The following is a 12013-nucleotide window of genomic DNA, read 5'->3' as shown; positions in this document are numbered from 1 at the left end:
TGCACAAGACCCATGCAAACTTACACCAGACAAAAACCCAGCATTGGACTGGGGAAATGACTGGAGGCCCCAACCTTAGCTGAGGAACTATTGGCAACTGACCACTGATGGGTGAGGAAGACTTGTTTTTCTTTAAGGGAGTGACACTAGATAGACTGACCAGGCTCCAGTGGATAAACACACCAAGGGACATCTGGAGACATAAGCTTGACTTGATAGGTCTTAACATAATTGACAGAATGCATGAAATCCAGTGGGGGGATGCTGTGGAGAATACCGACAGCAGAGGGGTCTGAATATGATTAAGATGTATTGTATGAAACGCACAAAATTCAATAAAATATATATCATATGAAAAAATAAGGCAGAGAAGTGATTAAAGAAGAAACTTGATATGAACACATACAAAAAGAAGAAAAGAACGGTTCATTTAAATCACATATCCAGTGAGAAGGCTAGGTAATGCTGAGATAGAAAACCCCCGAAGTCCTAACACACTCGTGTGTTTATTTTGGGGGTGCTTTATGTACCTATCATGGGTCTACTGGAGACTGTACTTTCTGTGTCCTTGCTTTTGGATGTAGCCTGAGGGAGGCTCCACCATTCACTACTGCATTGAAGATCATCTGCTGGCTTATTCAGTTTTCTGCTCACATTCCATTTTGAGTGCAGTGGTTGGTTGAAAGAAGATGACCAACTGTGTGTCTGGAGGGAAGGGAACTAGAATGTGTGACATCCTAAATCTAAAATGTTATAGAAGAGAGGAATGTTTGCATCTTAACAGAAGGAGTCAGGAGGGCATCATGGATGAGGCAATGGTTGAACTAAAGATACATTGGGGGGTGGGTATAACTTTAGCATCTGGGATCCAGGTAGCCTTGTGGAGATTGCTTATCTTGTAATGCTAACCAAAATTTAAAAACAAATGGTACATGAACACATTTATCCAATTTTGAGACCTGCATCAACGTGATGTTACAATGGAAAGAACATGATATACCATTTAGAATACATGTAGACAAAAATTAAAAGCCTTTCTTGTCTTCCAGAAGCTCAAACTGCATGCAAGATACCTGCTCTCCCCTACCCTCCTAATTCTTAATTCTCCACTGATTGATTGCACAGGGAATCAACCTGCATCCACTGTGCCTGGACCATTCCATATCTCTCCTCAGGATTTCAGTCTATCTTCCTGAGATTTTTCTCTTTAATCCAGCATAGACGATCTTGTCTTTCTGAATGTTTTACAGTTTTTCTGGCTCATGGTCCCATAAGTTAATGACCAGTGGAATAAAGAAAGTGGGTGGGAGCATTGGGGATAAGATGCTGCCCAAACACCAAGTGGCAATCACAAAGGGGCTCTGATGCTTTGTGTTTGTCTTTTGGAGACAGGCTCTCATTTTGTAGCTCAGACTGGCCTGGAACTCACTATGGAGTCCAGGTTGTCTTTGAACTGGCAGTATCTTTTGCCTCAGCCTCCCTTGTGCAGGACTTATAGGCACCCCATGCTCAACTCTGGTGCATTCTTGATCTAGAGCCCTTTGAGTGGCATTGTAAGAACCAGTCTCAAGTCTTACCAAGGCCAGGTCTCAATGATGACACTGAAAGAAATATTTTGCAATCTTTGGCACATCTCACAGCCTCTTTCTTTGGTTTACTCAGCAGTAAAATGGGAGAGTGAGACAAGATTATTTCTGAAGGACTGTCCATGGAATGACAGCATTTTTTGTCATTATTAGTGATGGAACCTAGGGCCCCATACATGGTAAGCAAGCACTCTTATTGAGATGTATCCCCAGCCCTCTTTTACTTTTTATTTTGATACAGAATCTCACCACATTGTCCAGTTGGGATTATACTTTTGTGTTACCATGCTTGTGTTATGATAACATTTTATTTTATTTTTGAGAATTTCATATGTGTTATACTGGCATTATTTTCATCCTCCCAATCCCCTTCCAACTCCTCCTATGTCCTCCTCAGTTCTCAATTTCTCGTGCTTTCCTTTCATTATTATTGTTGCATATACATACATTTATAAATACTGGTATCAATCTATCATCTACGTATGTATGTATGTATGTATCTATCATCTTCATCATCATCATTATCTATCATTCTATCATCTATCATCTATCTCTCAATCTCTATCATCTATCTATATCTATCTATTCTATCTATCTATCTATCTATCATCTATCATCTATCTATCTATCATCTACCATCTATCTATCCCTGGGTCCATTTAGCAGTACTCTCATTTACTTCAGTTTAAGACTGTCCACTTGGGATTACATAAATTCTCAGGGCTAGTCCCTGAAGAAAAACTGGTTCTCCCTCCCTTAGCGTCTATTGATTGCCTGTAGCTCTTCATCTAGAAGTGGGATCCCATGAAATTTCCCCTATTTACCTTGGCATACCATCTAATTTTTGTCATTATGCAGATTGTAAAACTACCATACTCTGGAGATTTCACTGGTGTCTTTCCTATGACAGCATTTTTAATTGAAAGAAAACTTAGAGTTCATTGCCAAGACCCTCATTTTAAAAGTGAGAGACTGTGCAACTTTGGCAGCACATATACTAAAATTGGAATGATACAAAGAAGATTCGCACAGTCGCTGGGCAAGAATGACATGCAATTTAGTGAAGCTTTCCATATTTTTTTAAAGCCTGCAAAAATTATAGAAAATAAAATTAAAAATAAAGATATTGAGAAATTAAGGTGCCTGATCCTGCAGTTTGGTGATGGCCAGAGCCCTTTCATAGATGTTGTGTCTCAGAAATAACACAATTTTATTCTAAAAGGAAAAGGGCATCAGCTGCAGATGTAGTTCACTGGTGGAGTAATTTCCCTTCAGTTTAGACCAGAAAACAAATATCCAGTGATGCATAGGCGCTAGATGTAACTCTGAACATAGTTCCCATCTCCTGGTTTTGAAGCTTCTCAGAAAGAATCACAGACAGGACAGAAGAGTTTCTGAGAGAAGTGTATGGCAAAGATCCTGAGAACCAGGGGCTCACAAGCTGCTCTGTGATTTTGATGCCTCTTTGTATTCTGTAATTTCATAATTTAGTGAAAGTAGTCAGAGTACATTTGCTTCTTATGTGTATCAAGACTGTACTCTTCCCACACTAAGGCATTAAGGGCAATAATGGTGTGAGGATTAGGGAAAAACTATTATTTCTGAAATAAAATCAGATATTAAAAATTAGCTTCAATTTCTAAAACTTTTGAGACTGCTGAGAAAATTTTAAACATGTCCACAAATATTTTTACTAGCTTCCTCTAAAAGGCAGGCTTACTTTCCTTTAAATATTAGAATTTTATTTCAACTTAAAATGAAATTTACACTATTTTTTTAAAAAAAATTTGTTTTGCTTGTGGGATATAAGAAGAATCTGCTCACTTACTTTGCAAGAAGTTGTTTGCTCAAGTCCTTTCGTGTCGTGTTACTGTCCTCCTGTTTTTCACCTGCTAATTAGGTGTGTCTGGGTGAAACATTATTTCTATAGGAAACTGTGAAGCAAGTTGACAATGGCTGACATGCAGGCTGACTGTTGATGCTAATTACATATTTTCTTGAACATTCTTGCTTGTCATTAAATGCTATAGTGCTCTGTAAATATGGTAGGCGAGAGGACTTCCTGGGAAGTCTTGCAGGCTAAATGTCATTGGAAGTCTTCACAGAGAGTGGTGATTCCATTTGATCTTTGAAGGGTAATGATCATTTAAGAAATTTTTGAGATGAGAAACTTGAACAGAAGACTTTTTGTAGCTATTGTAGAAGAGATTAAAGGCTACTCCTTAGGATAGGCAGAGCACCAGCTTAGGGTTTGGGACGATTCTCTGCCCAAACTACAATATTTCCCTTTGAGGAGTGTTGAGAAGGGCATTTGGGGTCTAGATAGATTATGGTGAGGAAAAGTGATGTGGGATGAATTCCACCCAAAGTGATCTTGAAATGAAGACATCTGTTTCTAGGCAGAGAAGGAGCTTAAAGATGTGAATGGTTCTAGAAGATTCATCACTTTTACAGTTGGTTCAAGGAAAAATTGGAGAAGGCAGTTAGTGTCTAACACAGCTTCAACTTGTCTCTCAAGACAGCTGAATGGTTCTTTTAGTTTTCAACAATTTTCTGGGAAATTCTGGAGGCAGCATTTACTATCTCTTCATGCTGTCAGCCCTTAGCTTTGACTCAACTTCTAAAGGATCACTATCTTTTTTATAGAGAAGTTAAAAATCTGTAGTTTTATGAACTAAATTTTTACTAGTTTGATGGCAATGTATTTCTTTCCTTTATGTACAGAAGGATATACATTTTTATTTTGTTCCCTCCTCTTTCTCTCTCCTTCCTTTCCACTATCAAATGCATTTTTTTCAGCTGTGGAGATAGATTGGTGGGTAAAGACATTTAGCACCATACCTGTTGACCTGAGTTTAAGACCCAAATTTCATATGGTAGAAGGAGAGAACTTACTCCTACAAATTATCCTCTGATCCCCACAAGAACACCACAGCATATATGGACCCCCATGCATACACAAACATGCACAAAAACAAATAAAGAAATAAATGTAAAAATCCTTTAAAATTCATTTTAAAATTGATTTTATATCCTGATACTTTACTGAACAAATGTTTTAGTCCTATCAGTCTTTCCGTTCAGTCTTTTGTGTTGTCTACATATAAACCAGTGTACTTTGCTAGTAGCAGTAATGTCACTTTCTTCTTTCCAATTAGGGTGTTTTTAATTTCTGTCTCTTGCTTAATGGCTCTGGCTAAGACTATCAGTACAATGTTGAAAAGAAATAGTGAAAGTGGATACCCAGATCTTCAGTAAACTCAGCCTTTTCCCATGTAATGTGAGGTCAGTGGGGGCTTCTTCACATATAATTTTTATTATGTTAAGATACTGTACTTCAGTCCCTAATTTGTTGAGAATTTTCATCATAAAGTCTTATTAAATTTTATTAAATTGATTTTTGTTCCTAGGCTTCTTTTAATTTTCAAATTAAGTGTAATACCTACACATAAACCATGGCAGCATAATCAAGTTGCAACAATACCATATTAGCTTCTATAATTATGGAATTCAAAACTTCCATACATTTAGTGGACAATGTGAAAACCTATGAAAAGCCATCTCATTATGAAGCAGTTTCTATCTGAAAATATTAACTCTTGAAAGGACATTGTTGTAGGAATTCCTACTAAAACACTGTGACTTTCACATTTCTCCAGAGAAGCAGAATAAACTATCTATATCTTCCATGTAGCCAACATATGTGTCTGAGATGTGTAATCCCCTGAACCCTTAAAACATATTGATGACTATAATTTTGGTTATACTTTCCTTTCCGGTGTTTAAGACCATACTGTTGGCCCAAATAAATGAATTTATTTTTACTCTTAAGGTCTTATGAGGATTTGGTCCGCTCCAGAGAAGCAGAATAAACTATCTATATCTTCCATGTAGCCAACATATGTGTCTGAGATGTGTAATCCCCTGAACCCTTAAAACATATTGATGACTATAATTTTGGTTATACTTTCCTTTCCGGTGTTTAAGACCATACTGTTGGCCCAAATAAATGAATTTATTTTTACTCTTAAGGTCTTATGAGGAATTGGACCTCAGGGGTCACATGGGATTAGGGGGAGCCCCTGGCTCCTCAGGCTTTTCTTTACCAGTTCCATCTATGTGAAGATACGTCAAGAGGTCCTGCTTCACCAGGGCTTCACTTGGAAGCATGGAGGAAATGTTTCCTCTGTGTTGACCCTCCTCTTTATCCCTTCCCCCTCACCAACAGGATCCCAAGGACTTCTCATTCCCCTGAGAAAAGGGAACATAGCTGATAAGCAACTTCGTCTTTGAAGTCAAGAGAAGCAGACTTTCCTCCACTATTTGGCCAACAGAGCAGGCTTCCCCTCCGATCTCTAAACAGGACAGGTTTTAACAGTCCCTCTCTCTTACTCCCCCCCAGCCCAACTTAAAAATACATCTTCCCACCTTCTACAGGAAGCAGAAGCCTCCCTTTTAAAACCCCAGCTCAAGACCCGGGCAGACATTTTCCCTGCCCGCAAGGGACTCTGTCACATGTGTTCCTTTGCTAATAAACCCTATTTTGATAGAGTTTTATCTGTGTCCTGGTGCTTCCTCCTGATCAACCCTATTTGTCATACGGCTACTTTTTAATCTATCAGACGGTGCCAAAATCCGGTTCTTACTTCAAGGGACCCACCTGGACTTCTCCAACACCACTAACTTGGCTTTCAGGTACACTTCTTTTCTCTGTCCTCCTCTCCCCACCCCTCTCCTTTGCTTTCAGCTTGCTACTTTTTAATCTATCAGACGGTGCCAAAATCCGGTTCTTACTTCAAGGGACCCACCTGGACTTCAACACCACTAACTTGGCTTTCAGGTACACTTCTTTTCTCTGTCCTCCTCTCTCCACCCTTCTGCTTTGCTTTCAGCTTTTTCTGGTTCTCCTCACTGGGAAACACTCTGCCTTGCCTACTTCTTTTGATCTTCTTTCCCATTGATTTTCACCACTCTGGGACAGCACTGTGGTCTCCGTGATGGACCTGCTTCATCCGTTCACTACCTTGGTTCCCCCACCGGCACCTTGCCCCCTCCCCACCTCCTTTGCCATGGGCCTGCAAGCTCTGTTCTTTCCCATTGATTTTCACCACTCTGGGACAGCACTGTGGTCTCCGTGATGGACCTGCTTCATCCGTTCACTACCTTGGTTCCCCCACCAGCATCTTGCCCCCTCCCCCCCTCCTTTGCCATGGGCCTGCAAGCTCTGCTGTCTTCCTGCTGTCTTCCACCCTCTCTTCCTGTCTTTGTCCTCTTCCACTGCCTTTCTTCCTCATCTTACTCTGGATGATTTCTGGTACCGTTCAATCCTACACACACAAAAGCTCTGTATCCTTCTCCTCTCTCTCCCCCTCCCATACTAAAGCTTTCTACTCCCTGCTGTGTACCTGCCTGCCAGCCCACCATGTGTCTGATGTCCCATGCATGCTTTAAACCTGTATGACCCCAAGGCTTTTTTCCCTTCCAGCTATTCACCCCCTCCAGGCAGCTACCAAGAGCCAAGATTGCTAGCTCGCCTGCCCTGGGAATTTTTATCTTTAACATTCTAATTAAATGATAAGTTTCCAGCTGGGCCCACTCTTTAGTTCTCTTATAAATTTGGCTAAGAACACTTTAGGGGACACCTTTTCCCCATTTTGACCCAACTAGCCTAAACCAGCTGGGCAATTTTGCTGGAGCATTTAAAGAATTTCAGGCAGCTTGCCCCATTGACAAAGAAAAAATGTTTAAAAGCCTTTTTTCCCCTAAACCTTTTCTCAGGCAAAGGGGCTCAAACTTTGAACTTGGGCCCTCTTGGGCATCAAGCAACTGGAGCTCAGGTGCCTACTTTTCTAACTAGACCTAACCATTTTAAATTTTACTATACATAAAACGTCACAGGCACTACTCAGGTGAGTCATATGGTTTCAGACTAATGAACACTCATGTATATGCCCTGTTCCTTCTGCTGCCCTCATGAGTTTCCTTTACAGCATAGCTTGTGTCTAGAAACTAAGAGATCCTGAGAACTTGGCTTTGCATTCACAGCTACAATGGTTGGTGAGAAACATGGATTTCTTTGATTTGCTTTTCTATTTGGGTCACATATAGATACATATCTGAGGGTACTTTCTTCTTTAATATAAAACCTAATCTATGGGTACCAGGGGTGCCTTGGATTCTCTTGCAATTTATTTTTGTTTTCATTTGATGATGTCATAAAATAAACAATGCATTTCTAGTTCAGACTAAGGGAATAATGCCAGATTATATTTACTGTTTTTTTAAAGATGATTGTTTTAAGTTTTTACATTGTTTAACATAACTATGGATATTTTAAAAGAAATTAATTTTAGGTTTTGACATTGTTTGAATGACATCTTTATCTGGTAATTTTAAAGGAATTATTTGGATTTTAACATCCTTTATATGGTATTTGCTAATTTCTAAAAATGACTATTTTAAATTCGGGGATTATTTTGAATTTTAACTTCTATGGTATATTTACATTATTTGCATGACATCTTTATCTGGTAGTTTTAAAGGAATTACTTTAGATTTTAACATCTTTTCTATGGTGTTTACTAATTTCTAAAAGTGACTTTTAAATTCTTACTGTTTTACATAGTATATTTGCTAGTTTCTAAAGGGAACTTAAAGATTTTCTAGCCATTTGCCTTGAAGGTGCAAAGGGAGCTGATACTTTGTGATGATTAGACCTATGAAGCAGATGAAAATTTGCTGTACTCCAGGACACAAAACCTTACAAGAGACAAGCTGCTACCAACACATAGTTACAACAATGAGAGGTAAAAAGTAATAGTCTACTTGAGTGAGGGGCTTGAGATGCCATGTCTACTGGTCTTAACTCCTCCCCTTTCTACATTGTGAAGCAAAACCTATTTTTCTCTGGAAAATAGCTATTTCTCTCCTTGATGCTCAGATGGCTCTATGCTTGCTTATGTTCCTGCCTCATCATTCCCTGAGTGCTTTCTAGTTATAATGTCAAGGTAATATTAATTATATTGGTAAACTGTCACTTGCTGTTTGAGCTCACTGAGACTCTGACTCTGAAGATGGAATTGGCCTTCCCACTTCAGACTTAAGCGTATTATCTCAAAATGTGTTCTCCAAGACTTTTCCAGGTTCAAGCTGGCCCCTTGACCCTGTGACAAGGAGGAGAACAACAAAACAGCCTAAGAGTAAAGGCACTATGCAGTTGAGAACTGCTAAGGTGTAAATTAATTCCAACAGAGGGTATTACTGACTATAATAAAACTAGATAATGGAATTATTTTCAGTACTATTTACATTTTATTTATTCTTAACCTAATCTGTTAATGTTTCCTTTTGTCCTTCATATCTCCTCTGATTTATGTTCTTAGATTGACAAGGTTTTATTAACTTCCTTCAGTTATTTATCCCTTAAAAAGGAAAAGATGCTACCTCAAATCTATGTGAAAACTTAACTCTTTCTTTAGGCCACTAATTACCTATACAAAATGACATCTAAATTGGTTGGGTAAAATCCTATTTGTTAAATACCAGTTTTGATTTTAGCTTACTTTCATGGTGTTTTAGGATGTATTCATTTTGTTTGTCTACTTCAAAGGTGTTTTAGTTTAAAAATGATCAACCACATTCTCAACAAAGACTATATAACTAAATATGTATATACAGTCAACATAAATTTATGCTTCTTAAAATTAATTTACTTGGTGTCATACTAATTTTTAAGTAAAATCTGATACAAACTAAAAATGCTAAATTAACACCAAAATACTTTTTTTCAGCCAAAATATTCTCTCTTTAATCTACGACATGGTTCCTTGTACTTAAATATATAAATGAATTTTAAGTACCTCTCTCCCTATCTCTCTCTCTCTCCTTATCTCTCTCTCTCTCTCCCCCTTCCTCTCTCACCACTGCCCTTCTGGGGCTCATCTTCCCTCAGCCTCTACTAAACCTCGGGTTCAACTTGTTCCGTAAACTTCCCTCCATTCTGGCTCGCTGCATTTTTTTTCACTTTTCTCCCATCCCATTCCTTGTACTTTGTCTCCATCTACTGGCTGGTCATGCCATGCTCTCATCACAGGGTTTTCCACTCCTCTCACTTGCCTCGAAATCAACCGTGTGTCAGAAACCCCTTTCCTTTCTCTGGACATAGGACACTATTTCCAGAGATAGGAACATGCACTACTTCCTGTCCAGGACAGGATCTCACCTTTCCTCTCCCTGATGATCTAATTGTGGGATGCCACCTTCTGAGGCTTGGAAATAACTTGAAAATAATAACTCAAACCAGAGCAAGAAATAAAAGGACGCTTTGTTTCGATGCCTGGTTCTCCTTGCTCTCATTTTGTGTGACCAATGCCAAACCCCTTTTCCTCCTATTTCCTCCCCATCTCTCTCTCTTCCTCATCTGCTGTGCTTTCCTGCCTGGACTCATGATCCTGCTTCCACTCCCTATGGAGAGAGGATTTTCTTTTTCTCCCATCTGCTTTGTTCTTTCTCTAACTCCTACCTGCTTGCTCAGTTCTTTCTCTATCTCCTCTTCATTCTGTGCTTAATCTGTCACTATGGGAAATACCCACTCAAAGTCTCGGGGTCTCACATCTCTTGCTTGTCTTCTTAAATCCTTAAAACAACTAGGACTTTTGGATGCAATCAGGCCAAAATGCCTAAAGTTTCTGTGAACTACTGCCTGGCCTCAGTATGAGTTAGATAATAACTCTGTTTGGCCAGACACTGGAACCTTAAACTTCAAAATTTTCAGAGATTTAAAAAATTTTTGCCATTGTAAAGGCAAACAGTCTGAATTACCATACAGACAAGCTTCCTTTGATCTCCGTGCTAATCCCTCCCTCTGGGTCACATGTTCTTCCCATTAGGTTCTTCTGGCCAAGACAGTTTCATGGGATCCCAACCCACGAGGGGCCTCCCCCTCCTTTGCTCCCCCCACCCCTCCACCTCAGTTTTTGATCCTACCATAGCTGATGAACTGCCTCTGATTAGGGCCCATCCCCAACCTCCTCCTGCTCCCCAGCCTGAGGCATAGCCAAGTCCTCCCCGTGCTCCCCTTGCTATACTCTCCCTTGCCTCCCATTCCAGGGTCCAACCCATCTCTCCTCCTCTCTCCAACTCAAACTCCCTCTCCATGCCACAACCTTTCCCCTCTCCAGTGCCACTCTAAGTTCATCACCAACTCTCCTTCCACTAACTCTCCTCTACTTGAGGAAATCCAAAACCTTAAACACCTCCTTGCCAAATATTCCCTAGTCTCCCCTATTCTGGATTCTAGCTCAAATGATCTGATTACCCCTCCTGTATCTAACTTCTACTTTGATTCCAGACCCCTGCCTCTGATATCCCTGCCCCTCCATCCCCTCATGAATAGGACACCCCTCCCATCTCTTCCACTCTAACAATTATAAAGTCTGAACAAGTTATAGCACAGTTTTCCCTAGTTGATTATGCTGGAGGTTGTAAACGTCAATTCCATAATGTTAAACTATGTACCAATTGCTTTTTTCCACCTAAAGCAAGGTTTTCATAGACCACTCACTAAACTACATAAGGTAAAAGATTTACCTAAAAACTTATAAAATACAATATGTGCATGGGTAATATTAACTTATAACATTATCTTGTAATTTAGATTCCATGTTCTTTTAATAAGATGATGCTACACACTACTTTCTTCTGAGTCAAACTACTATCATGTTCATGACTTCATCTATGTCCACTAACAAAAAAATCATCAAAATTAAACTTGTTGACTTGACTATCATATTCTTTAATTAAAAGAGGAGGGGTAAACAGGGTCATTGGACCCTCACCTGAGTATCCAGATGCTCTTCCCAGCATGTAATTTGACCCTAATTACATGGTCTCCTGTACTTGGGAAAGACTAAAGTATATTATCTGAAAAAGGCTAGGAAGAGAAGGCTTGATCCATGCTGGGTTAAGGCTTTCCAATGTAAATACTCTCAGGTCACTCATACACCTCAGCAATCCCTCAGTCATCTCTGTAAGTAAGCTCAGTAAATTCACTGGTTCCCCAGAAAAACCTTAATGTAATCAAACATTGGTTTGATACTACAACCTAAAAAAGAGAAAAACATTGCTTAGTATCTCCAGGAAAAGAAGTCTCACACAGATGAAAAATTTGTTTGCTAATGTTATTGTGTCTCATGGTTATTTAAAAAGGAAAATGGAAAATTGGAGGATGCTGGAAGGATATGAGAATGGAGATATTTTTAAAGAAGGATTTATGTATGAAGATTATGATGGCTGGATATTTCCAGAATTGACAGTGAAATGAGAGAGCTGGGCAGGTGATGAAGGTCTGTGTAGGGTTGTTACAATATAACAAGGATGAGAAAAGGATAATGTGTAGACAATCGAAATTTCTAAGGTCACAGCTTAGT

At 39.3% G+C, this 12013-nt stretch overlaps 1 non-coding gene across 1 annotated transcript; it reads left to right on the top strand.

Annotated features, from left to right (window-relative positions):
• The first annotated feature begins 2560 nt into the window (after positions 1-2560).
• LOC115071532 lies at positions 2561-2666 on the top strand. The gene has a single exon (XR_003850611.1). It is a non-coding gene; the product is annotated as a U6 spliceosomal RNA (small nuclear RNA).
• Positions 2667-12013: the final 9347 nt, after the last annotated feature.

Source organism: Nannospalax galili, unplaced genomic scaffold (genome assembly GCF_000622305.1).
Source record: "Nannospalax galili isolate Female #2095 unplaced genomic scaffold, S.galili_v1.0 scaffold819, whole genome shotgun sequence".
Taxonomy (NCBI): domain Eukaryota; kingdom Metazoa; phylum Chordata; class Mammalia; order Rodentia; family Spalacidae; genus Nannospalax; species Nannospalax galili.
The sequence above is the reverse complement of the archived record's forward strand: the minus strand, read 5'-3'. Positions and strand labels throughout refer to the sequence as shown.